The following is a 23,560-nucleotide window of genomic DNA, read 5'->3' as shown; positions in this document are numbered from 1 at the left end:
CCGCGCCGCCCCGCCCCGCGCCGCCCCGCGCCACCCGCCCCGCCCCGCCCCGCCCCGCGCCGCCCCGCCCCGCCCCGCCCCGCCCCGCGCCGCCCCGCGCCGCCCGCCCCGCCCCGCCCCGCGCCGCCCCGCCCCGCGCCACCCGCCCCGCCCCGCCCCGCCCCGCCCCGCCCCGCGCCGCCCGCCCCGCGCCGAGACGCTCGCCCCGCCCCGCGCCGCCCGCCCCGCGCCGCCCGCCCCGCCCCGCGCCGCCCCGCCGAGGCCTCGCCGGATGTGACGCCACAGCGCTTAGCCGTCTCTTCCGTCGCAGCGGCCTTTGTCTCAGGGTCTTTGGCCTCTGTTCTGTGCAGGTCTGTTGCTTGAGACATTGGTCCCCATGTTCTGGGAGGCTTGGTCGCGGCTACCGGCGTGCCGAAGCCCCGGGTCGCTAGGGGAAAATCCGGGCAGGGCAGGGAAGTGTCCTTGCTGCCTAGGCTTCTCTCATCCTGTGTTCTCCCTCTAGCCCAGGTCGGCCTTGAACTCACGGCGATCCTACTTCAGTCTCCTCAGTGCTGGGATGACTGCTGTGAACCACTACACCCTGCTTGCTTGCTTTTCCGTTCTTTCCTCCATCTTTTTTCCTTTTAAATATATTTTATTTATTTATTTGATACAGAGAAAGAGGGAGAGAATGGGCACGCTAGGGCCTTCAGCTACTGTAAACGAACTCCAGATGCATGTGTCCCCTAGTGCATCTATCTGGTTTATGTGGGTCCTGGAATATGCAACAGGGATCCTTTGGCTTTGCAGACAAATGCCTTAACCCCTAAGCGATCGCTCCAGCCCCTCTTTTCTTTTTTTATTACGAAGAAACTTCGTATGGACTAATCAAGTGTTAGTACCATTTCCCTCCTCCCTGCCCTCCTCTGGTACAGATTATGAGTTGGAGCAGTAGTCAGTCAGTCATTGTGCCCTCCTTTTCTTTCTTCCTTTTTCTTTTTTTCCTGAGAAAAAGTCTGTAATTCCTCCAGCTTTAAAGTACCTGTGTGCTGAGATTACAAGAGGCTGAGAATCCATGCGTGCCTGCTTTATCTAGTTCACCTCATGAAAAATCCCTAAAGAACCTTTTCAAATTTTTTTTTTTCCCCAGGGATCAAAAAAAACCTTTCACCAGTCAACTTAGTTTGACTAGACTCCTGCTTTAAATCTTCCAGCCACGGACCTGGTGATTCTCACGCTTTCTGGTGAGCAGGAGGAAATTACTTGGGGTGGGGGCGGGGAGTGTTTTCTCTCTCACTTTTCCCTCTCTTCACTCCCTCTCCTCTGTTTTTCCTCTCTTTCTCTTTTTTTTTTTTTAAATTATTTATTTATTTGAGAGCGACAGACACAGAGAGAAAGACAGAGGGAGGGAGAGAGAATGGGCGCGCCAGGGCTTCCAGCCTCTGCAAACGAGCTCCAGATGCGTGCGCCCCCTTGTGCATCTGGCTAAGGTGGGACCTGGGGGACCGAGCCTCGAACCGGGGTCCTTAGGCATCGCAGGCAAGCACCTTAACCGCTAAGCCATCTCGCCAGCCCTCTTTCTATCTCTTAATGGTATCTCAAGTAGCTAAGAACTGTTATGTAGCCAAGGATGACCTTGAACTTCTTTTGTTTTTCCTTTTTGTTTTATGAGGCAGGGTCTCCAAGCCTACTGACCCAGAATTCAGTCTCTAGCACAGGCTGGTCTCACACTCAGCAGTCCTACCTGGGCTTCTTGAGTGCTTCTGTTACAGGCATGCATCACCAAACCTGGTTTTGCTACAGATCTAACCCAGAACTCTGTGAAAGCACTCATAGACTTGCATCCCCAGCTAAAAACTTCATTTCCTTGCAACAGTAATACATTTTCTTTTTTACTGGCTGCAGTCTGACTTCACTTAGAAGTTACTTTCTGCATCTTAGTTATTTCACTAAGGTCAGATGGCAGAGTGTATACGCCTCCAGGAGGGCCTGGACATATCAGAAAGACTTCTTTGTGATTTCTTAGTTCATGTAACAGTGTCAGTCAGGTCTATATGCCTGAGCACTGTTCCATGTGTGGGTTGGGGTGGTGTGCATGTGTGCATGCTTATTTGTTTGTGTTTGTGCACATGCATATGGAAGCCAGAGGTCAATGTCAGATGTCTTCCTTAATTGCTTCCTACCTTTTCTTTTTTGAGGTAGGATCTCACTCTATCCCAGGCTGACCTGGAACTCACTGTGTAGCCCAAGCTGGCCTCTAACTCATGACGATTTTCCTACCCAGGCTCCTAGCTGGGAATCACCTTTTTTTTTTTTTTCTTTCTTCCAAGCTGGCCTCCAACTCATGACGATCTTCCTACCCAGGCGCCTAGCTGGGAATCACCTTCCTTTCTGTCTGCCTGCCTTTCTTTCTTTCTTTTTTTTTTTTTTTTTTGAGAGAGGGTCTTTCATTGAACCCAAGAATCACTATTTTAGCTAGGCTGCCTAGCCAGCAAGCTCCAGGGATCCTCTTGTCACTGCCTCCCTAGCACTAGGATTACAGGCACACACCACTATGTTCTACTTTTACATGTTACTGGAGATTGAACTCAGGTACTCATGCTTGTGTGGCAAGCATTTTACCAACTGAGCCAATTCCCCAGTCCCTTGCTTGAGCCTTGCTGCTTGTGAGTATCAGTGTTCTGAACATAATTTGTCACAAAATCAAAATTTTGTCCTCATTGTTGTCTTGGAGTATACCCCAGACCCTCTGTGACTAACACAGATACTAGAAAAGAGGGCTGATGCTCACAGCAGGGGCCACTCGGGTCTGTTAAGGGCTTGAAATGTCCAAAGAACATACAAGTAAAAAGGCAAAAAAAAAAAAAAAAAAGGTTGCTTAGAAGGCACTCACACACACACACACACACACACACACAACTTTAATAATGGAAGCAACTTTTGAGTCAACAAGTATATTTCCTCTCCCCCTCTCTCTATCTATCTCTCTCTCCCTCTCTCTTTCTCTCTCTCTCGAGCTGTATCAGTATGTGTACAGATGCCTGCCCCCTCTCTTATACATGTGGATGCAAAAAGAGGAAGTAAGGTGTTCTCTTTCTCTCCTCTGCCCTATTTCCTTGAGACAGAGTCTCTGACTGAACCTGGAACTTCCTGTGTTTTGGTTAGACTGGCTAATCAATAAGCTCCAGCCACCATCTCTTTCCACCCCACGCTAGTACTGGGTTACAGACATATACAACCACACCTGGAGTTGTATATGGGTGCTCATGTTGCCCAGCAAATGCCCTTACTGCTGAGTAGCTTAGCTCCAGTGTTATATTTATTTTTCTTTTGATTTTTTTTTTCTCTCTCTCTCTGTCTCTTTTCTGGAGGTAGGGTCTCACTCTAGCCCTGGAACTCACTCTTCTCAGGCTGGCCCCGAACTCACAGCTATCCTCCTACCTCAGCCTCCCTAGTGCTGGAACTAAAGGTGTGAGCCACCTGGCCACCTTTTTCTCTTTCTTTCTGTCTGTCTGTCTTTCTTTCTTTCTTTTCGTTTTGAGACAGTCTGGCCACATCGCCACACTCATGATCATCCTGCATCAGCCTCCTGAGTGCTGAGTTATACACCACCAAACTCAGCTAATACTTGCTATTGATTGGAAAACAAAACAATGAAAACCAAATCTCTATTCATGGGGAAGGAAATAAAGGGCAACTGAAAATAATTTTGTTTATATATTTTTTTCTTTTTACTAATGTATTTTTATGTTATTTAAAAATTTTTTTTGTTTGTTTATTTTTATTTTTTGAGAGCAACAGAGAGAGAGAGAGAGAGAAAGAGGCAGACAGCGAGAGAGAGAATGGGCACGCCAGGGCTTCCAGCCACTGCCCTGTTTTGGGTTATGCTCAGCTTATTTTTTTCTGTAATTTGTGATTAGTGAACTTCTGTAATCACCAATCTTCAGGTCACAAAGATTTTCTCCTACTTCTTTATGAACAAAGAATTTTTGGTTTTGTTTTTTGAGGTAGGGTCTCACTCTAGCCCAGGCTCATCTGGAATTCACAATGGAGTCTCAGGGTGGCCTCGAACTTACAGTGATCCTCCTACCTCTGCCTTCTGAGTGCTGGGATTTAAGGCATGCGCCACCACACCTGGCTAATATATATATATTTTTTAATCTGGAAACTTTCTGATTTTAGGCTTTACATTTAATTCTTAAACTGTTTCATACTAACTTTTAGGCATGATGTGAATTAAAAGTGAAAGTTCCTCTTTCCCTCAATGGATATCCGATAATTTCAACTCTGTTATGTTGAAAGATTTTTTTTTCTCACTGAAAAGTCTTTGTGCCCTGGCTAAAGGGAATTGCTCACACATATGGGATCTAGTTCTGTAATCTGTGTTCTCTTCTATTAGTCTATATGTCAACTTTTGTGCTAAGACCACATTACTTTGAATCCTATAGCTTTATAGTAACTGTGGGAGAAAGCCCTTCTGGTTCATATTTCAAAATTGATTTTTTTATTTTGTTTTCTTTTCTAGTTGTACTAGGCGGTCAGTTTAATATTACCTCTTCAATAGTATTCTATAAAACATAATTATTTATGTAATGTATTTTCTATGTTTCAACTTCATTTTTAAAGTATTATTATTATTTATTTAAGAGAGAAAGAGAGAATGGGCACTCCAGGGTCTCCAGCCACTGCAAACAAACTCCAGATGCATGTGCCAACTTGTGCACCTTGTTTACATGGGTCCTGGGGAATCAGACATCGGTCCTTTGGCTTTGTAGGCAAGCGCCTTAACCACTAAGCCCTCAACTTAATTTCTGTACATGTTGTAAGAGATTTGAGTAAGCCAGAAAGGAACTTAAATAAAAGATGTTCTTCTCAATACACTAAGCCCAACTATCAACTTGCAAGTTATTATTGGATAATTCTGCCTCTACTTAATTTGAAGACAGAAAATAAATTTTAAAACATAAATCATCTTTTTCCCCCAAGATTGATTTTTGTTTTTTAGGTTATTTGCTTTTTCATGTAAATTTAAGATTTAGCTTGTCAGTTCTTAAAAAGAATTTTGGTTGAGATTACAACTGAACCTATAAATTAATCTAGGGAGAAGTTATATTTTGGCAATATTATTTCTTCCAATCTATGAACATAGTGGATGTCTCCATTCATTTAAATCTGCATCATTTATTTTATCAGTATTCTAATTTTCAGTGCAGTGTGTTCCTTATTGTCCCCTTATTTTACCTTTATCACCAAGTATTTCATGGCTATCACAGAGGAATTTCTTTACAGTCTATTTTTCTATTTTTTTTTTTGTTGTTGTTGTTAGCAAAAAGAAACACAAATTACTGCTGGGTAAAATATCACTCTGGCCTAAAGTCGAGTGGCTTGGCACCGCCGTGAAAATTCGTGTCTCGTGGTCTCTGTGGGTGGGAATCTAAGGGTGGCTCACCAAGGTAGCTCCAGGGTGTTTTCAGTCAACAAACTGAATTCACTATATAACCCCAGGCTAGCCTCAAACTCATAGCACTCCTACCTCTCCCTCCCAAGTGCTGGGACTAAAGGCCTGTGCCATCACAACTTATTAATGTATTCTTTTACACACAGGATCTTACAGTGTTGCTTGCCTGCATCGACCTTGAACTCCTAACCTCCAGTGATCCTTCCATCTCAGCCTCCTGAATAACTGGAACTATGGATATATACTACCTCATTCAGCTCTTTGTAATATTTTGATAGAGATACACATAATTAAAATGAATGTGTATGTATATCTAATACTAAAATTAAAGGTCCATAGTCCTCTAGTCGAAATCTAAATTTTCTTATAATTTATGTAAAGAAGTTATGTAAAAATCATATATTCTGTAAAGAATACAAAAGGGAAACAACATAATATGTCAGACACGGTGACATACCTGTAGTCCTAGTAGTCGGGACACTGAGGCAGGAAGATCCGGAGTTCTTGAACGCCAAGATTCTGAACTAATTAGCCAGACCCTGTCTCAAAAAAATAAGACAGGGTTGAGGAGATGGCTGTGTGGTCAAGGCACTTGCTTGCAAAGCCTGTTGGCCCAGGCTTAGTTCCCCAGCAACCACATAAAGCCAGATGCATAAAGGGGCATGTGCATTTGGAGTTGGTTTGAGTGGCAAGAGGCCATGTCATGCCCATACTCACTCTTTTCCCTTTCTCAAAAATATTTTTAAAAATAGCATGTTATATATGCTTTATACGACTTATTTATATAACTAAAAGATACAAGGCAATGATTACCTTTTTTCATAATAAAATAAGTTATAAATTAGCTTTAAGACTTACTATAATGAGCCGGGCGTGGTGGCGCACACCTTTAATCCCAGCACTCGGGAGTTAGAGGTAGGAAGATTACCGTGAGCTCGAGGCCACCCTGAGACTCCATAGTGAGTTCCAGGTCAGCCTGGGCTAGAGTGAGACCCTACCTCAAAAAAAAAAACAAAACAAAAAAACCCAAAAAAAACAAACAAACAAAGACTTACTAAAATGCACTAATTGACAAAGCTATACGCACACACACACACATGTATGTATATATTTTTGGTTTTTCAAGGTAGGGTCTCGCTCTAGCCCAGGCTGATCTGGAATTCACTATTTAGTTTCAGGGTAGCCTTGAACTCGTGGCGACCCTCCTACCTCTACCTCCCAAGTGCTAGGATTAAAGGTGTGTGCCACCATGCCTGGCTAAAGCTTTATATTCTTTTTTTTTTTTTTTAAACTATGGGGATTTTATTTTTATTTTATTTATTTATTTGAGAGTGACAAACACAGAGAGAAGGACAGATAGAGGGAGAGAGAGAGAATGGGCGCGCCACGGCTTCCAGCCTCTGCAAACGAACTCCAGATGCGTGCGCCCCCTTGTGCATCTGGCTAACGTGGGACCTGGGGAACCGAGCCTCGAACCGGGGTCCTTAGGCTTCACAGGCAAGCGTTTAACCGCTAAGCCATCTCTCCAGCCCAAAAGCTTTATATTCTTAATTCTGGAGTTCAAATTGGACTTAGTTGGGAATCACACTCACACATTATACCCCTTTTATTTCAGAAATGTTAACCAAAGGGGCTAGGAAGATTTCTCAGTGAGAAAAAGAGCTTGCCATACAAGCATGAGGACCTGAGTTTGGATCTTTAGGTCCCACTTAAAATGCCAGGTATGGTGGTGCATGCCTGTAATCCCAGAATTGAGGAGATGGAAACAGGATGACCCTGTCTCTGAAAATAAGGTGAAGCTAGGAACAATATCTCACATCTATAATCCAAGCACTAAAGAGGCTGAGGTGAGATTATGGCCAGCCTGGGATCTATAGCAAGTACCAGGTCTCAAACAAAACCTGAAGGACTAGGAAGATGGCTTAATGGGTAAAATGCTTTGTCCCAAGTTTGACCCCCAAAATCCACATAAAATGCCCAGGGTGGTACTGCATTCTTATAATCCCAGCACTGGAGAGGCAGAAGCAGAAGGACCCCTGGTGCTCTGATCAGCCAGTCCAGCCTAATTGGATTCCATGCCATTGTGGCCCTGTCTCCAAAAATGTGGACAGTATTCTTGAGGAAGGAAACTCAGGATTGTCCTGTGGCCTACACACTTGCACACGTACGCACATGCATACAGTGCTGCACTTGCACATTTAAAAAAAGGTGCATGTGGTGGCTCACCTATAATCCCATCACTTAGAGGGCTGAAGTAGGATTGCCATGAGTTTGAGGTAGCCTGGGCTGCAGAGTGAGTTCCAGGCCAGCCTAGGCTCATGTGAAACATTGTCTCAACTAAAGAAGGCAAAAAAAAAAACCCAAAAACCCTCAATTGAGATGATAGGATTTCAGTAGACTTAAATATTTGTCTGGTTAATGGAACACAAGCTTTTTTCCCCCCTCTGGCATGTGTGTGTGTGTGCATGTACAGTTGCACATTTGCACAGGTCACATGCATGCAGAGGCCAGAGAACATCAGGTGTCCTCTCCATTTATGCATTTGTGTATGTGCGTCTGATGTGTATGTATGGGCATGCATGTCCCATTCCTTTGAGACAGAATTTCCCTTGTTTTCACTGCTGCTGCTTGTGAACTTCTGGATTTTCTTGATTCTACCCTTTCATTGTCGTAGGCATATTAAGAATACAGACAATGTGTGAAACTGCATCTTGTGTTATGAAGGCACTGAGGAGGATAAAACTCAGACTGGCCAATTTTCAAGCAAGTGCCTTTAACCACTGAGCTGTGTAGCCATGCAAACCATCAGGGAGGCAGAATGCCAGTGTTGAACACAACACATATGCTGGAAAACCTGCCAGCAATCTGCTGGCATTAGGAGAGCTGATAGTGGTTTGTAGGAAAACAGATTAATTACTGACAGAGGTGACCTAGTAAAACACAGACAATGTGCTCTTCTGCCTGAGTTAATTGGCCTGCATTCTTTACACTTTTACTAGCCTTAAAAAGTGACCTCATATATTTTCCTTATGGTCTCTGTTCTTTGTCGGTATCCAATAGTACCTGTGTACCTATGTAAACTTGAGCAGGGGGTCACAGTCCACCAAAAAGCTATAGTCTCTCTGGTCTTTCGGTTTCACTAAGCATTATGTCTGAGTAAATACAATCATTCCATCCCCCTTCCCTAAAACAGAAACCTCAAATAGAACTCTTTCTGTGGTTTATTACAAACGACCTCTCTTCCCATCTCTTCTATTCCCTACTTCCCCACTCTCTGTAATGGAGAGATGCTTTCAAAAAGAATTCCTCAGATAGCAAGTTCAAGGACTGCCTGGGCTGTAGAGTAAGTTCAAGGCCAACCTGGGCAATTTAGTGAGATTCTATCTAAAAGTAAAAAGAAGCCAGGTGTGGTGGTGCACACCTTTAATCCCAGCACTTGGGAAGCAGAGGTAGGAGTTCGAAACCACCCTGAGACTACGTAGTGGATTCTGGGTCAGCCTGGGCTAGAGTGAAACCCTACTTTGAAAAAACAAAAATAAATAAATAAAATATTAAAAAAGTAAAAAGAGGGCTAGAGAGATGACTTAGTGGTTGACACTTGCCTGCAAAGCAAAAGGACCCAGGTTTGATTCCCCCGTACCCATGTAAGCCAGATGCACAATGTGGCATTTGTGTCTAGAGTTCATTTGCCGTGGCTGGAGGCCATGGTGTGCCCATTCTCTTCCTCCCCCCACCCTCAAAAAATATATAAATAAATAAAAGAATTTTTTAAGTGAAAAGAGGTTGAGGTATATGTTAGAGTACTTGCTTACATGCACTCAATTTCTAGTACTACAAGAAAAAAAACTGATACAAATATGGGTTCATAATATGTTTGTACGTTTCACATTTGTTATTTTCTTTTAACCATTATATTAGAAGTTTGTATCATTGTTTACCTAGCCTCCTCCCCACCCACCAAAGCAGGGTTTCAGTCTAGCCCAGGCTAACCTGGAACTCACTCTGTGGCCTCAGGCTGGCCTTGAACTCAGGGATCCTTTACTTCAGTCTCCAGAGTGCTGGGGTTAAAGACTTGTGTCACCACACTTGGTCTTAGTCTTTTACTAAAGAAATATAGGTGCTCTTCTACTTACAGTGTTATGTCCAAAAATAGCTACATAAATTGAAAACATGGTAAATTGAAAATGTATCTACTACAGCTAACTTATAAATGTGACAGCCTAGTTGACATTAACAGTGCTTAGAGAACTAATCTTATTATAAAGTTGGAGATCTGGGCTGAAGAGGTTAGAGGTTAAGGCACTTACCTGGAAAGCCAATAGACCTAGGTTCAATTCCCCATGACCCATGTAAGCCAGATGCACAAGGTGGCACATGCATCTGGAGTTTGCAGCAGCTGAAGGCCCTGGTGCGCCCATTCTCTCTTTATCTGCCCCTCTCCCTCATTCATAAATAAATAGAAATTTAAAAACTAATAAAGAATTCCTCAGGCCTTTCCTGTTAGAAGGGGAGAAATGCAGGAAATGGCAGAGAGGGACAAACCCCACATTCAAGCTATTGCCTTTTCTAATGTTTAAAGACCTAGAGAAAGTGTCTTTAAAAAATGGAACCCAAAGTTTATTCACTAAAGGCATGATAGGAGAAGGATATAATGGTACTCTGTGATTAGAGAGCTTTACTAAAGGTTGCCTTAACCATGACTCAATATAGTTTCTGGACCCAAGAATGGTATGATTCTGCTATACAAATGTCTGCAGAAAATTTACAAAATAATATCCTCATAGACATTGACATGCTACCATTCAAGCTCAAGTCCAAATGGACACTAGGGCCCATGAGCAGGCCTTCTAGGCTCCCATGAGAGCATAGAATAAAATTCTAGATACCCAAAATCCTGTAGGCTCCTTTGTAAACATCAGACAGGGAGCTTCAGAATCATATAGATTTTTCCTTAACTCGTTATAGAGCACCATCTCGTGTCAAGTAGACAATCATCACCAGGATGCAAATGTCTTAATATAATTGGCTTGTAAAAATGCTAATGTAGGGCTGGAGAGATGGCTTAGTGGTTAAGCGCTTGCCTGTGAAGCCTAAGGACCCCGGTTCGAGGCTCGGTTCCCCAGGTTCCACATTAGCCAGATGCACAAGGGGGCGCATCTGGAGTTCCTTTGCAGAGGCTGGAAGCCCTGGCGCGCCCATTCTCTCTCTCCCCCTCTATCTGTCTTTCTCTCTGTGTCTGTCGCTCTCAAATAAATAAATAAATAAATAAATAAATAAATAAATAAATAAATGAAATGCTAATGTTGGCTGAAAAAACATTTCAGCCCCACTTAAGGACAATAGCATAACATTGCAAAACTTAGTAAAGCCTATCAAGTAAGTTCTTTTTTTTTTTTTGGTTTTTCGAGGTAGGGTCTCACTCTGGCTCAGGCTGACCTGGAATTTACTATGTAATCTCAGGGTGGCCTCGAACTCTTGGCGATCCTCCTACCTCTGCCTCCCGAGTGCTGGGATTAAAGGCGTGCGCCACCACGCCCGGCTCTTAAGTAAGTTCTGAAGAACATAAAGACTTGGATTTAGAGGCTGCTTTTTGGTTCCAAAACTGTTTTACCTGTGGGAAGCCATTTTCAAAAGGAATGTAAATGTAAACAAGACAATAGACCTAAGCAGAAATGTAATAAGGTTTTCAGTTGGGCCAATCAATGCAGATTTATAGTTGAAAAACAATATGAGACCCTGCCTCGAAAAAGAAAAGGAAAGCAGTCCATTTCAGGGAAACAAGAAGGGGGCAAAAGCTCCTATGCCCTTCAAAACCAGAGGAGCCGTGCAGCCTAGGGACTTTGCCAGCCAGAGAAGTCCCACAAAACCACAAAATACCCAGGAGTCTCACCTACAATCACCCGGCTCCAGGTGAGGCTAGGTTTAACCTCCTCACAGAGTAAGAGGTCATTCTAGATACAGAAGGTAAGATTAAAATTGACCCCACTACAATGCTTGGCCCCATCCCCAAAGGCTATACTGGGGAGTAAGTTTTCCCTGACCTTACAGACTCTTAACTTTACAAATCAAATAAAACTTATGGTTACTAGAAATGGGTATAATTCCTAAAAGTGCTAAACTTGCTGTTAATGCCTGTTGCAATTACCTGCTTGTTCTAGAATAAAATATCTGACCAAAAGCAGCTAGGAGGGAAGGTTTTATTTCAGGCTTATACTTTCAAGGGGAAGCTTCATCATGTTTGAAGAAAGTGGCTCACTTCATTTATCCACAACAGAGAGAGAACACAAACACAAGTAGGAGCTGACTACCCTCAAGGCTTTCCCTGGTGACACACTTCACTTCCTCCAGCAGGGTTCCATCTCCCAATTGCTACAAGCTGAGGACCAAGTAGTTTCAGCACAAACATCTGAAGCTATGGGAATACTTTCAAGCCACCACAATGCCCCAAGTACCTCCCCAACTCCCCCCCAAAATAAGATATTTGCAAAAGGCAAACAATTGCTAATTTTCTTGAGGCAGGCAATCCTACCCTAGTCTCCCAAATTCTGGGATTAAAGGCATGTGCTATCATGCTTGGCTTCAAGGCAAACAATTTTAATGATTAAAACATTTTGGGGGTCAGGCGTGGTGGCGCACTAGGGAGGCAGGGTTAGAAGGATCACCTTGAGTTCAAGGCCACCCTGAGACTACATAGTGAATCCCAGGTCAGCTTAGACTAGATCAAGACCCTACCTCAAAAAAAACAAAACAAAATATTTGGGGGCAAGCTTTATGCAGCTTGCCCCATTCTTACAGTTACCAGAAATAATAAAGGTTTTGTAGACTTAGTAGATTCAAGAGTTGATGCAATTATTATCTCTAAACATGACTGGTCTTTAACTTCCTCCTATACCACCCTCATGGGACTTGGAGGCTCTCATAGCCGCTGGCAAAGTTCACACCCTTTAACTTGCTATTCCTGCTATTATTCTTTATTATGTTATAAAGCTCCCACCACTTTATCAGAAAGGTGTTTTCTCACCCAATGCAATGTTAAAATTGGCACTTCAAATTTATCCTAATAGCCATTGCTAGCTTTGGGGGGTGCTGGCACCCTGCTCCACCAGTCTGGGTGGAGAAATGGCCTCTTAAAGGTGAAAAATTAAAACAAACACTTGTACAAGAACAGCTTGAGGTGGGCTACAATAGCCTTTGCAAATCCCATGAGATGCTTCCATATGCCATATCCAGAAAATGAAGACTGTTACAAGATCTTCAGCAAGTTAATGCCCAAATAATTCCTATGGGAACTTTAAAACCTGGTATTCCTAATCCAGATGTTATTACTAAAGAACATTATCTTAGTATATGGATTTGGAAGATTGTTTTTACCATTCTCCTACATCCAGAAGATAAAGGTTCACTTTTCCTTTATTTAGGGTTAGCATTAACAGTGGAGCCCTCACTCAAAGATTTGAATAGAAGGTTCTTCAGGGAATGATAAATAGTCCCACCATTAAGTCAATCAGAGAAGCTTCTCCCTCAACACTTATTTGTCATATATACATGATATTTTCTGGGACACCCAGATCTGCAAATATTTCAAGAATTATTTTCCTACAGCATCCATAAATATTGTGGGTTTTCAAATAGCACCAGAAAAAAATACAGCTTACAGAACCTTGGAACTATCTTCACTAATGTGTAACCAACAGGTCAATAAGACCTGAAAAGTTGAAATCAAGATGTACATGTTCTTGTTAAATAATTTTTTATTCTCCAAACAAAGCAAAACATGTATCGTTTGTGCTTGTCCTAATTGTCAAAGGTGGCCATAGCAAATGTACCCTGGGGTATAAATCCATACTCAACTATGGCACATGGATATTACTCAATTGAACTCTTTGGTAAAATATTTGACACATTCTCCGGAATGGTCCAACAAACATGCCAGTCTGGAGAAGCCATCAGACATGTTAAAAATTTAACAAGTTACCAGCTATTGCCTCTCTAAGAAAGCCTCAAAAACTTGAAACATTGTAGAACAAGCTGTCTGCTTCAGGCAGACTTTAAAAAACTTTTAAAAAGAGGGACTGGGGAGGTGGCTTAAGACACTTCTTTGCAAAGCCTGTCACCCTCGGTTAAATACCCCAGTACCCATTTAAAATCAGATGTGCAAAATGGCACATGCATCTGAAGTTTGGTTACAGTTGCAAGAGGCCCTGGTGTGCCCATACACACACAATCTCATTTCCTCAAAAATAATGCCATATGTGTTTGTGTGTGTGTGTGTATGTGTGTGTGTGTGTAACAAAAATATATATTTATATTTATATTGGCTTAGAGACATGGCTCAGTGGTTAAAGGTGAGTGCTTGTAAAGCCTACTGACCTGGGATTGATTTTCCAGCTTTACCCATGTAAAGCTACATACACAAAATGATGCATGCATCTGGAATTCATTTGCAGTAGCCCAATGGCCCAGAATGCCCCCCTTTTTTTTCTCTCTGCTTACAGGAAAAATAATTTCTCAAGAATTAAAGAGCTTAAAAATTTTTTTATCAGCAACTTCCATAAGTGTAGACAATATCCTATGGTAGTTCCCTCCCTCTCCCCACTTTCCCCTTTGAAACTCTACTCTCCAGCATACCCTCTCCCACTCTCAATCAGTCTCTCTTTTATTTTGATGTCATAGTCTTTTCTTCCTATTATGATTGTCTTGTGTATGTAGTGTCAGACACTGTGACATCATGGATATCCAGGCCATTTTGTGTCTGGAGGAGTAGGTTGTAGTGAGTCCTACCTTACCTTTGGCTCTTAAATTCTTTCTGCCACCTCTTCTGCAATGGACCCTGAGCCATGGAAGGTGTGATAGAGATATTTCAGTGCTGAGTACTCCTTTGCCACTTATTCTCAGCACCTTCTGAGGTCACTGCCATCTGAAAAGAGAAGGTTCTTTAATCAAAAGTGAGAGTAGCATTAATAAATGGGTGTGAGCATTAAGAGAAGTGCTTACTGGGCAGTTTGGTGAGGAAAGCATATACATCTTCACTGGTGATTTCTCTCTCTCCCATTGAACTGCATGCAACATAGCTTTTTCCTGCTTTCAGTCAGCTGGTCTACGTGGAGGAGGTTTCTAGCTCAGCTCCAGCAGGCTTTCTCAGTAATAGGGTATCTTACTATCTATTTTTGGTGGGAAACCAAGAGCCTCAGCAGTGGCCTGTAGTGTTTTGGGAATATCAGTGACCTCCCTGGCCAATAACTCACTGGAAGATATCCCATTCCTGCCACTGAAAATTTTCTAGTAGTAATCTGTAGCTTCTGAGTGTTCCATCATCCAAAAAAGTAGGTTTCCTCTTAGACTTTGATTAGCCCTCCCTCCACCTTTTTTTTTTACTCAATCTCTTCCCCTCACCTCACTTAGGCCCTTTCACCCCATTAATCTGTATTTCTACTAACATATATGTAATACCATCCTATTAAGTCCTCTCCCCCCCCCCCCCACCTTTCTATTTCCTTTAAATCACCTTTCTAGCTTACTGGCTTCTGCTACTGAGTTTTATTCCTACTCACATAGAAGTCCAATCATCTGTAGCAAGGATCCACATATGATAGAGAACATGTGACATTTGGCTTTCTGGGCCTGGGTTACCTCACGTAGGCATAATCCTTTCCAGATCCATCCATTTTCCTGCAAATTTCATAACTCTATTTTTCTTTACCGCTGAGTAGAACTCCATTGTGTAAATGTGCTACATCTTCATTATCCACTCATCAGTTGAGGGACACCTAGACTGGTTCCATGTCCTAGCTGTTGTGAATAGAGTGGCAATAAACATGCTTGAGCAGCTATCTCTAAAGTAGTGAGAGGAGTCCTTAGGATATATACCTAGGAGTGATATGTCTGGGTCATATGGTAGATCTATTTATACCTGTCTCAGAAACCTCCACACTGATTTACATAATGGCTAGATCAGATTGCATTCCCACCAACATTGTAGAAGGGTTCCTCTTGTTCCACATCCTCACTAGCATTTCTGGTCATCCGTCTTCATGATGGTAGACGATCTGATAGGACCCCAGTTCAAGGCTCAATTCCCCAGGACCAACGTTAGCCAGATGCACAAGGGGGCGCATGCATCTGGAATTCGTCTGCAGTGGCTGGAAGCCCTGGTATGCCTATTCTCTGTCATCTCCCTCTTTCTCTCTCTCTCTGTTGCTCTCAAATAAATAAAAATAAACAAACCAAAAAAAAATTAAAAAAAAGAAATCTCAACTTAGTTTTAATCTGCATATCCCTGATAACTAGGGATGTAGAACATTTTTTTTAGATGTTTATGTGCCATCTGTATTTCTTCTATTGAGAACTCTATTTAGTTTCATAGCCCATTTTTTAATTGGGTTGTTTGCTTTCTTATTACTTAATTTTTTGAGTTCTTTGTATATCCTAGATATCAATCCTCTGTCAGATGTATAGCTGGCAAAGATTTTCTCCCATTCTTTAGGTTGTCTCACAGTGGCCTTTGCCATACAAAATCTTTGTAATTTCATGAGGCCTCAGTGGTTGATCTGTGGTTTTATTTCCTGAGCAATTGGGGTTCTATTTAGAAAGTCTTTGCCAAGACCAATATGTTGAAGTGTTTCCCCTACTTTTCTCTCTAGCAGTTTCACAGTTTCAGGTGTGATACTAAATTTGATCCATTTGGACTCAATTCTTGTACATGGAGAGGGATAAGGATCTATTTTCATCCTTCTAAAGATACATATCCAGTTTTCCTGGCACCATTTGCTGATCAGGCTGTCTTTTCTCCAATGAGTATTTTTGGCATTTTTGTTGAATATCAGGTAGCTATAGCTACCTGGACTTACATCTGAGTCTTCCATTATGTTCCATTGATCTATATGTGTGCTTTTGTGCCAGTACCATGCTGTTCTTGTTACTATGGCTCTGTAACATGGGTAAAAATCAGGTTTAGTGATACCGCTAGCCTTATTTTTGTTGCTCAAAATTGTTTTAGATATTTGAGGTTTTTGTGCTTCCAAATGAATTTTTGGATTTTTTTTTTCTATTTCCATGAGGAATGCCATTGGAATTTTGATGAAGATTGCATTAAATGTGTAGATTGCTTTTGGTAAGATTGCCATTATCACAATATTTATTTTTACAATCCAAGAACAAGGGAGGTCTTTCCATTTCCTAGTGTCTTCTGCAATTTCTCAGTTGAATGTTTTACAATTTTCATTGTAGAGATCCTTCACTTCCTTGGTTAGGCTTATTCCAGGGTACTTTATTTATTTATTTATTTATTTATTTATTTATTTATTTATTTATTTATTTATTTATTTATACAGTTGTGAATGGGAGTGATTCTCTGATTTAATCCTCTGTGTGTTTGTTGTTAGCATATTAGGTATGCTACTGATTTCTGTGTGTTTATTTTGTATCTTGCTACATGGCTGTAGGTGTTTTATCAGCTCTAACAGTTTGCTGGTATTAGGGTCTTATATGTATAGAACCATATCATCTGCAAATAATGGTAACTTGATCTCTTCTTTCCAATTTGTATCCATTGTCTCTTGCCTTATTGCTATGGCCAAGACCTCCAGTACTATATTAAATGAAAGTGGGGACAGTGGACATCCTTGTCTTGCTCCTTATTTTAGTTGAAAAACTTCAAGTTTTTCTCCCTTTAGTTGGCTATAGGTTTGTCATAAATAGCCTTTATTATGTTGAGATATGTTCCTTCTATTTCCAGTCTCTGTAGGACTTTTTTTTTTTTTTTTTGCGTTTCATGGTAGTTAAAAGGCCAAGGATATTTATGCTGTTTTATTGTATTCTGCAGCCAGTGTATACAAAATATAGCTATAACGTTGTGAAGTAGAAATTCATGAAAACTCAGAGGTAGATGTTAAAGACTGACAAGTATAAAACGGCATCTTATGGCATGTGTTACAGGGAAGCTTTTATACAGGCTTCAATTTAGTTTTCTTGAATATTCACTGGTTCATGAAAAGTAGTTTAGGAAACCTCTGAAGATTTGACTACAAGAAGGAACAGACTTTCTGGGGTCTGAAGGGGTTTGTGCTTGAGGACACTCCAGTCAGCTGCGCATTCTGCAGACAGAACTGTTTCAAGTCTGGAGCTGCTGCACCACCTTCTTCATGGTGGCCACACTGGAGGAGCCTGACATGGTGCCTCCGGGCGCTCAAGTGCGCTGAGCCGGGTGGCGAAGGCGGGGGCGGGGAGGGGGAGGGGCTCCGAACTTTGTCTGCTGCGTTTCCGATCAGGCGCAGCGCCGCCCCCCTATGCGCCCCATCTGTAGGACTTTTATCATGAAGGGATGTTGGATTTTGTCAAATGCTTTTTCTACATCTAATGAGATGATCATGTGATTTCATTTGTATATTGTATTGCATTTATCGATTTGCATATATTGAACCATCCCTGCATCTCTGGAATAAAACCTACTTGGTCAGGGTGAATGATCTTTTTGATATACTCTTGTATTCTGTTTGCCAGTATTTTGTTGAGAATTTTTGCATTTATGTTCATGAGGGAGATTGGTCTGTAATTTTCTTTTTTGTTATATCTTTTTCTGTTTTAGTATGAGGGTGATGCTGGCTTCATAGAGGAGTTTGGTAGGATTACTTCCTTTTCTATTTTATGGAAAAGTTTGAGAAGCTTTGGCGTTAAACTCTGGCCAGGCATGGTGGTGCCTGTCTTTAATCCCAGCACTTGGGAGGCAGAGGTAGGAGGATCCCTGGAAGTTCAAGACCAGCCTGGAATGACAGAGTGAATTCTAGGTCAGCCTGGTCTAGAATGAGACTACCTCAGAAAAAATCAAAACAAAAAAAAGCAAAACAAAAAACCTATTTAAAAGCCGGGTGTGGTGGTGCACGCCTTTAATCCCAGCACTCGGGAGGCAGAGGTAGGAGAATCGGCATGAGTTCAAAGCCACCCTGAGACTACAGAGTTAATTCCGGGTCAGCCTGGACCAGAGTGAGACCCTACCTCGAAAAACCAAAAAAAAAAAAAAAAACACGATTAAAAACATAGGAATCTAGAGGATCATATGACTCCCTAAGAACAAATGCACAAAGCTTTTTGCTTTATTTAATTATTTAATTTTAATTAATTATTTAATTTACATTGTTTGTCACATGTTCTGTCTGCTGCACAATGGCACTTTCAAAAGGAGGACCCTTTCCCCAATACTTTTGGTTAAAAACATAATATATGTACCACAGTAGCCTGGGGCAAAGGACTTACTGCAGTTTTGTCTCCTACAGGGCCCTGTGGATTCCAGCTCAAGCAGTTGAGTCTTATCATGAGCTGTCCTAAGGAACGAGACCCCCTTCCAGAACCTGAAAATATGGAAGAAACTAGTCCTCCAAAGAAGAAATGCCAGAAAACGAGAATTGGTTTACTGCCTCAGACAGAGGCAACCTCTGGTCCAACCTGGGGTGACCTGAAAAAGTTGACCTTCCAAGCTGAGAATACCTTGCGTATGACCGGTTCTTCTGTGACCCCCGAAAACTTGCTGATGGCCATGATGGCCTGTGTAACATGTAATTCCAAAAAACAGGTAAGTATATTAGTATATGTCTTATTTCTTGACCCTCCCCCCATCTCATCTGATCTCAGAAGCTAAGCAGGGTCAGGCCTGGTTAGTACTTGGATGGGAGAATTTGCTTATTGGGCTCACATCCTTGGTCCTCCCATATTTGATCTTTTCTCCTGGGGAGATCCAGAACCTCCATAGCATCCAATGACACAGTAGTCACTGGAGGGTAATGGCTGCCACCATGTGGTCCTTTAGAGGACTGTGGACAAGGATGTAGAAGCAGTGGTTATCACAATGGATGAAATTAGTTAAGATGTAATTGTTTTTTTTAACAGATGATCTTCCTCTGCATCACTAATGATATGAATAACACAAAAAAATGTTTGTTTAAATTCAATAGCAGTGATATATGAATAACATAATCAAAACTCCTCCTCAACCATCTCCATCAAAAAGTATAAAATACCAGGTTTTTATTCAGGCAGTCAGAATAGGAGGACCCTTGATCCCTGAGGTGGTGGTGGTGGTGGTGGGGAGCATTTGAAGCCTAATTTTCTTAAGTGTATATGCCCATGGCACATTGATGAATTGGTGAATATGATGACCTAGATTGGGACACTTGTCAATCAACAAATCTTTCCACACAAACCTTAATATTAAGTATGACTGGAAAATTGGGTACCTCAAGGCCTTATGGTTGTGAATGAAGATAAAGCATAGAATAAACTAAAATGGAATTAGAGTCTCCCTTATAATGGTTCCCTTAGTTGGAACTCTCTCCTAGCAGGACCATTTTTACATCTCTGGCAAGGCCCTCTTTTCTTTCCTGTTAAGCATAAGATTTGGGCATTAGGACTTCCCTTCTTTCATAGAATTCTCCCTACGGGGAAATCTCATACTGTTAATTTTAAAGGATTTAAGTGGATGATCAATGACACTGTCCATGATGATATGATTTGTACTAAGTAGGTTATCCATTCTGGCGCTGTCCCAGGGACTCCTATCTCCTCCACACAAGACCTGCATACTTCTCTCTCTCCCTCTTTCACTGCTATTCTTTTTTTTTTTTTTCATTTTTTTTTGTTCATTTTTTATTTATTTATTTGAGAGCGACAGACACAGAGAGAAAGACAGATAGAGGGAGAGAGAGAGAATGGGCGCTCCAGGGCTTCCAGCCACTGCAAACGAACTCCAGACACGTGCGCCCCCTTGTGCATCTGGCTAATGTGGGACCTGGGGAACCGAGCCTCGAACCGGGGTCCTTAGGCTTCACAGGCAAGCGCTTAACTGCTAAGCCATCTCTCCAGCCCTCACTGCTATTCTTAATGTAACCCTCCTTGCTAACCACACTTGGTTAAATCCTTCTCTTGTTCAATATAATATCTCTACCTTTCATATAACTCAAATTTTTATTCTCAAACAACATATGGAAGCCTGGCTTCCAGTCAACCTTACTAGGGAGTGGGAAGGAGGCTGCATTCTTGAACAATCTAGTCTAGCCAAACTGCACATTTGGTTAACAGTTACTTACAGAATATAACATCTGAACTCCTGGATCAGGTTAAAATTAATCAAGAAATCCTAGCCATGCTGGATGCTCTTGAAGCATCTGTCCTTTGGCTGGGCCAAGATTATCAGGCCCTCTGGACTTGATGCCACACTCTTGTGATCAAAGCTTCAAGTCAATGTGCATTTCCCCTGTTGTCTTCAATGATATATGCAACTGGTCATGGGCAGAAGTCCAATGACAACTCCATGGTACATTTTCATACTCCCTTAAACCAGGATATTTCTCTGACATAAAAGTAACAATCACAAATGACTCAATTAAATGACGAAGTGCAAAAGGAAACACTAGATTGTCTCAGTAACTTTACTCACTGGCTTAACCCTATTAAACTAGTTTTCTGTACTCAGTATATCAGTGTAGATTATGTGTGCTGTTATCATCCTGGTCATCTGTTTTCTTGCAGACTTGAAGCTTCTTTACAGAGTCCTCCAGTGAAGCCACTGAGCTGAAGCCATGATAGTGATGCTGCAGCAGATTCATCTCCAACACTTCCCAAACCTACTTGTGATTTTCTTACCACTCTCTTTCCTTTATAAACAAAGAAGTGGGGATATGTAGGAAACTCTTGAAAAGCCATGTGGACTGCCTGTGTGACAACAACCAGAGGCAGGATGCCAGTGTCTAACACAACATGTATACTGGAAAACCAGACTGCAATCTGCTGGCATCAGGAGGTCTGATAGTGCTTTGTAGGAAAACATAGATTATTTATTGCCAGTAGTGACCTGGTCATTGGGCCTGCACTAATTTACACCTTCCTAGCCTTAGTGACTTCACATTCCTGTATTCTTCCTCTTTCTGTTCTCCATTCTTTGTCTGTCCCCAATAAATACCCGTGTAGACTTGAACAGAAGCGAACAGACAACCAAAAGGCTGTGGCCTCTCAGGGTCTCTTGGTTTCACTAAGTAATATGTCTGAGTAAATCCTTTATTCTCTCATGCCACCTGGTCTGGTCTGAAAACAAGCTGCTGAGCCATCTACTCAGGGTCCTCATCTGTTACTCTTATGTGATGGTCAGAATGTTTTTTCCATAAGACAGTTTTCTTTGAACTTTGAGCTGCCTTTTTAAAATCTGTTTATTTAGGTCAGACTGGCTGACCAGCAAGCAAGCCTCAAGGATTCTCCTGTTACCAACCATCCTCCACAAGACTCGAAGTTACAGGCATGTGTGGGCTATACTTGGCTTTTTATATGGGCACTGGGGTTTGACTCAGGGCCTCTCAGGCCTTCATCCTTGCACAGCAAGTGTTTTTACCCACTGAGCCATCTCCCTAGCCCCTCAAGCTATCATTAAGGGTTACAATTGACTTCTTAACAGGCATGGGGGACCACAATTGTGCTCCCAGCACTTGGGAGGCTGAGAAGATAGTGAGTTTCCGGCCAGTCTACATAGCCAGACCCTGTTTCAGATAAACAGTACTGCCCAATCTTAAGTCAAAAAATTTAAAATCACCCCATTGTTCAGTATTAATTGGTCTTGACCCTCCTAGTTACAAGTGTATATGAATTTGCTCTGACATATGACATGGGAAGAAATGTATTTATGAGGACTTCATTCATCTGGGCCATAGTGGTGCGCACATGTGCGCGCACACACACACATATGTAATCCCAGAGCTTTGGAGGCTGAAACAGGAGTATAATGGGTTCGGGGCCAGACTGGGCTACAGAGTGAGACCCTCAAATTAAAAATAGGGGTGGAAGAGAGCTTTTGTGCAAGTGTGACAACCTGAGTTCAGATCCCCAGAACCAGTGTAAAGTTGGACACAGTAGTGCATGTCTAATTCCAGCATGCCTACAGCAAGATGGGAGACAGATACAGGAGAATCCCTGGTGGCTCATGGGCCAGCTAACCTGGTGTACACAGTGGTGAACATCAAGAGACCCTCCCACAAAACAAGGTGGAAAGTGAGGACTGATCCCCAACATTAGATCTCCAATATGTGCACCATGGCATACATACGCAGACAGGCAGCCACATAGATTTTAAACAAAAGCCCCCCAAATGGGGGCTGAGAAGATGATTTAGCAGTTAAAGACACTTGCTGTGCAAGCCTGGCTACCTGAGTTTGAGCCCCAGCAACAATGTGAAGCCAGGAGCAAAAGCTCACATGGGCTGGGCGTGGTGGTGCATGCCTTTAATTCCAGGTTGAAGAAGGAGTATTGCTCTAAGTTCAAGGCTAGCCTGAGTAGCTAGACTGTATAATGAATTCCAGGTCACCCTGGGCTACCTCAGGGAAAAAAAGTGTATGTGTCTGTAATCTCAGCATATCTATGGCAACGGGAAGCACAGCTAGGAAAATCCTGAAGCTCATATGCCAACTAGACTGGTCTTCCCAGGGGCAACAAAACAAGAGGCTCTGTCTCAAACAAGGTGGAACAAGGTTGTCCTGTGACCTCCACAAACATACTATGGCACATGTGTGCACACACACACACACACAAAGCTGGGCATGGTAGCTCATGCCTGTAATTCCAGAATTTGATAGGCTAAGACAAGAGGTTTTCCTTTTCCATCTTTGAGGCCATTTTAGGCTATGTAGTGAGGTTGGGGTCAGCCTGGGCTACTGAGGTAGGCCCTGTCAAAAAAAAATAAACAATGAACATAAGAAATACTTTAAAAATAAACAACAGAACAAACTGGTCATGGTGGAGGAAAGAGATTGCAAGTTTTAGACCAGTCTGAGTAGTAGCAAGACACTCTGTGATGTTTAGTCTTTGATTGTCCACTTGACAGGATTTAGAATCACCATGGAACCAAGTCTCTGGGATTGTCTGTAATGAGTCAGTTTGGATGGGAAGATCAATCATTACTATCTGGGCAGAACAATGTATCTGTGAGCTGGAGTCCCAGACTGAATAAAAAGTAGTCAGGCATGGTGGTACATGACTTTAATCCCAGCATTCAGGAGGCAGAGGTAGGAGGAGGATCACTGCAAGGCCAACACAGGACTACAGAGTGAATTCCAAGTCAGCCTGGACTAAAGTGAGACCCTACCTTTAAAAACC

At 42.3% G+C, this 23,560-nt stretch overlaps 1 long non-coding RNA gene and 1 pseudogene across 1 annotated transcript; one reads left to right on the top strand and one right to left on the bottom strand.

The window, feature by feature from the left end:
• The first annotated feature begins 232 nt into the window (after window positions 1-232).
• LOC123458776 lies at window positions 233-21,489 on the top strand. The gene is made up of 4 exons (XR_006635780.1): window positions 233-350; window positions 1,130-1,223; window positions 18,706-19,001; window positions 20,954-21,489. It is a non-coding gene; the product is annotated as an uncharacterized LOC123458776 (long non-coding RNA).
• LOC123458775 lies at window positions 17,215-17,606 on the bottom strand (annotated as a pseudogene).
• Window positions 21,490-23,560: the final 2,071 nt, after the last annotated feature.

The sequence above is a fragment of the Jaculus jaculus genome, chromosome 2 (genome assembly GCF_020740685.1).
Source record: "Jaculus jaculus isolate mJacJac1 chromosome 2, mJacJac1.mat.Y.cur, whole genome shotgun sequence".
NCBI lineage: Eukaryota > Metazoa > Chordata > Mammalia > Rodentia > Dipodidae > Jaculus > Jaculus jaculus.
The sequence above is the reverse complement of the archived record's forward strand: the minus strand, read 5'-3'. Positions and strand labels throughout refer to the sequence as shown.